General features: G+C 37.8%; 1 long non-coding RNA gene across 1 annotated transcript; it reads right to left on the bottom strand.

Moving 5' to 3' along the window:
• Positions 1-1038: 1038 nt before the first annotated feature.
• LOC146194879 (uncharacterized) lies at positions 1039-4025 on the bottom strand. The gene is made up of 2 exons (XR_014705504.1): positions 3959-4025; positions 1039-1150 (listed from the first exon to the last, which is right to left on the bottom strand). It is a non-coding gene; the product is annotated as an uncharacterized LOC146194879 (long non-coding RNA).
• Between the last annotated feature and the right edge of the window lie 647 nt (positions 4026-4672).

The raw sequence follows: 4672 nt of genomic DNA, 5'->3' as shown, positions 1-4672 counted from the left end.
CCTCCGGGCTGTTCGTGCGGTCCGACAAGCTGTTGGGGAAGAAGTTGGTTCGGAAACTTGCTGGCGGCTTGTTTGTGAGCTTATTCGGTTGAAAACTGGTTGAAAACTGAGGGAACACTGCAGCAACATGTTCGACTTCCCGGCTGTTTGTGCGGCGTGACATGCTGTTGGGCAACAAGTTGGTTCGCAAACGTATTGGCGGCTTGTTTAGCGAACTTGTCCCGTTGATGTCGCTGTTGTGTTTTTGCAGTGTGACTCCGGCTTTAGCATAGTTCTTCAATATGTACTACAAACCCCATCCTACACTCTAAAAAAAAAAGGTGTGATCTTAGTCTTTTTGGGGGGTAAACTGCTTGTCGCTGAGCTAACACCTTTTTGGGGTAAGGTTACGCTGTGTCTTGGAAGACTAAGTATTTATACCATTGCATGTAGTGTAACATTACGCTTCTGGTAGCATAAACTTGCACCTTCACAAGCAGTGTAACTGTATTCTACCTAGGCATAACGTTGCACCTTTCATAAAGGCCTATGTTTTAGTCTGTCGATGGCATAAGCATACCCTTGCATCAAAGGTGCAAGTTTGCACCTTGGAAACGTAAACTTATCCTGTATGTACAGGTGCAAAGTTACCATTTTAGAGTATAAATTTATATTACGACAAAGAGCGCAAAGTTTTGCACCTTTATGGTGCAAGCTTATACCACCAGGAGAAGGATAACGTTGCCCTCCAAGCAGTTTAAAGTAATGCCATATTACATAGGGTATCTAAGCATCATCTTGTGGTATATATATGCTATCCACACAAGAGTACTATTACCAATCTGCATCGTAAACTTGGTCACTGGAAGCAGGAATAAAGCTAACCAATACATTTCAAGATTTTCTGGAAGGAAAGATTATGTTGAAACATTGCAATATCTTTGTGTCGTCTGGAGTGTGACTGTGAGCAATGTTTCAGGTGAGGTAGGCTGTGTCATGTTGTGTTCAAGCCGTAAGTTATGTTGCAGAGTGAACAAAAAGAATTTACAGAACAATCGGTTAAGATAACATACCATGGTGTTTATTTCACCTCATTATACACCGAAGTTGCAGCAAGGGACTGGATAATCTTCTCCGCACAGTCAGGGCAGGGATGTACCACGTATTTGACCTGCATAGAAAAGAGAACTTGTAATCGGTTACTCACGAAGAAAGTCTCACAAAACATGCTTATGGAGTAATTAATTCACATATAAAAATAACACTGCACAAAGGGCAAGTAAAAAGGAAGACAGATGGAAATAGTGCACCAGTACAGGCTTCCAAGTGTTTATATAATGAGAATTGTGAACTCACACAATATATAGATCAATGAAAATTCTCCAAATCTGAGCTTTACCTGTGCCACTAACACACACATAGACAACTAGCACATTGCAATCTCAGAAAAAATTGACAATATGCTCAATAAGACACAATATACAATGAGACATAATCTTGTTAGGAGCAGGGTCAAGCCATAGGCATCACTGATGTTGGACTACCCAGAGGGTCATTTAAAGAAATATGAATGAAAACATATTGGTAAAATAGAAGCTAGCCTAATAAAGGCAAAAGATGTGATTTAAAAAACCCCTCCCTCTACTCGTTCATATGTGCAGTTCTCCTTTTCTTTATCATTAGCTTTTTATGTTAAACTTTGTTTTATTACCTTCACTTTCACCTTTGTTGTTTGCTGGTTTCCACTCCAACACCCAAACATTATAGTTTGCTTTCACACCTGACCATACCAGTGGTCTTGTTTCTAGTCACTATGGTCTCACCCTCCTAGAAAACACTGTCTCTGGTCCTTCATGACATTATCTTATGTTGCCTATAGTGTTAATGTTTTCCTAGTCATCTGATCATCCATCACAAGTGACAACTGCAAATCTGTTCTTTTTTTTTTTTGGGTGGGGGGGGGGGGAGAAATGGGGGAAGGTTCTTTTGTTCTTGCATTCGTTGTCATTTCTCATGAATATAACGAATGAAGCTTGTTCCTGCAGAGCTTGCTCCTGCAGGGGTATGTCTAAGGCCATTCTACTGTTTCTGCCTTTAGTGCGGTTTACATTCCTGGAAAAAGGCATGAATATACCACAGAGGCTATGCCTTATAAAATGCGGGATACCACATCTGAAAGATGGAACATTTCATGCTAAAAGAGCAATGATAGCAAGACACATCCAAAGCACCTTCTGCACATGTGCATTACTGCAGTGATGTCACAGATACAGAATTATGTAAAGCATGGCAATAAAATGCAACTTTTACATAAGTTCATTGCTAGTTTCACACCACACATCAGTTTATGCCGATGCCAAAAACTTCTCGAGACTGCCGTTTCACTTCAAAACTACATTATCTTGCTCAGGAGGCAAAAAACAATACACTTCAATACCCCTATAATTTCTTGAACAAACCACAAAGCTTGAGATTCTATGTATTGCTGCTTCATGTAATGCTCACAGCACATGCAGCAGGAATAAAACTTCTCATAAACTGCAATTTGCCAGAACTGTCAACTGCTTATCTCTTTAGATGCCTAACTAATGAAATTGTAAATGCTGACCAATATTATACAAGAAAGATTATTAAAAAGTGTTTACAACAAATTTCTCGAAGATTATGTTCTTTACCTTTACAGATTGCAAATCATAAACTATGAAGAGACACCCGTGCAGTCTCTGCCGGTGGGTTGTGCAGCAATGTGGACTTTGGGTACCTGGTACAGCTTCAGGATTAGACTTAATTATCTATTCTTTTTGTTTATAAGAGGCAATATGAAAACTGCAAAATTGAAGGCTATTAATGAGGGAGCCTAGGCCTAAAACCCTCCTAATCATCTATGTGGTCTAACATAATGAGCATCAAAAATATTCCTTTAAAAGCTTTGTAAGTTGGTTTTTCCACATTACATAACTAAAAAAGGGTGTTGCTGACATTTCTTATTCAGATAATATAGACATATTTTGTGTTTTTGATGATGCAGAAGAAGCTAACATGGTTCTGGCAACAATACCAAGTGCAGCAACATTTTTTACATGCAATGTGGGAAAGCAAGACAATAGTTTTCAAATATGCCTTACCTTGTTCAATATTCTGAACTACATTGCTCTTTCAGAAAATTTAAGAACTGGGCTCACCTTTAATATTGGGGACTCTCATTTCTGGTATATAATACTGTCCCCTAAAATTAAAATGCAAAAGTTAAGTCAATTTTGGTTGATTAGCCATTCAGCCATTATCCTCTACCACAGACATGTCCACTGTGCTGCACAATCCAGTTCTAATTGTACTGCACATTTCATTTCATTCATTCTCCCTTTATAGGCCCATAGACATGACATAAGGGGTGGGGGCGTATATATATATATATATATATATATATATATATATATATATATATATATATATATATATATATATATATTTGTTAAATGGTAGTGGTGGAACACAAGGAAAATACGCTGAGTACAAATGGCACAAAACAATATAAAGAACACAAAAGAAACAATAAAGCTGAAAGTGCTAAAATACCATCCATTACACATCGCCTGCAGTACTTCATTTTTAGTTTCATTCTACTGTGGACATACCTAGCAACATAAGAGCATGTGAGTTGTTGAAAATTACACCCATCAGAGAACATAACCTTACTGCTGAGAACCAAGTGCAAACAATTTAAATATTAGGTTTTGAAGAAAAAAAGAAAAGAGGCATACATTAACAGCTCACTCAATAAAAAGAAGTCAACATGTTCAGATCGATTACATACTGAAAAAATTCCTCTCTTGCTAACTTGCTCAATAGCACTGAATGGTTCCAAAATCAATGTAATGCCAGGGCTATTGCTCCTCAGCATAGAAAAATATGCTCTTTGATAGACATAAAGCAACAATGAACAGACCACAATGCCACAGCTATGTCGAAAAATACATACCACACAAATCTTGCCGTAAGTAGTCGTCCAGCGCTGAAGAGAGCAGGTTGATCTTTAGAAGCAGGAGTAACAGCACTTCTACACCGTATTCCTCCTACTGGCAGGTACGCTGCAGCAAAGGTATCGTTCATAACATTAGCATGATACTCGTAACTAGTACATACATAACTATAGTACAAAAAATAATGGCACCACACATGCCAAAACAATGACTCAAATATTTTGACAATGAGCTTAAAAGCTACAACTCCTGTTCCTAGATATATCTGTAACAATATCTGCCACCTCTTTACAGTCGAAATAACTGCTTAAATAAACTAGAATAGCAGATTTATGAAAAACTGCTAGCACAATGACAATACACATTAACTTCAATGAGGGAATGTCTCAGTACCAGTGAATTGTAGTAGTGAGTATAACACAATGTCTGACAACAGAAACTACAGAAGGATAAGAATGTGTTGTTATTGGTCAGGCACAGCCTCCTTTCTATGGGTCAGGAGGCTGAAAAGTTCGGAATGGTAATAGCTGAGTAGAAACTATAGCAAATCCCCAAATTAAAAATATTAGTGATATAAAAATTTTCCTTAGCTCGCTAACGAAAATTAGCACATTTAATCAAAATAGCTGTTTGGGCCAGTTGGTTCATACTTACACCCTATAAGACCAGCGAAAAAAAAGAAAAAAAAAAGAAAACAGGTACAAAGGAACACA

Source organism: Amblyomma maculatum, chromosome 3 (assembly GCF_055883805.1).
Source record: "Amblyomma maculatum isolate TAMU_Amacu chromosome 3, ASM5588380v1, whole genome shotgun sequence".
In the NCBI taxonomy this organism is placed as follows: domain Eukaryota; kingdom Metazoa; phylum Arthropoda; class Arachnida; order Ixodida; family Ixodidae; genus Amblyomma; species Amblyomma maculatum.
The sequence above is the reverse complement of the archived record's forward strand: the minus strand, read 5'-3'. Positions and strand labels throughout refer to the sequence as shown.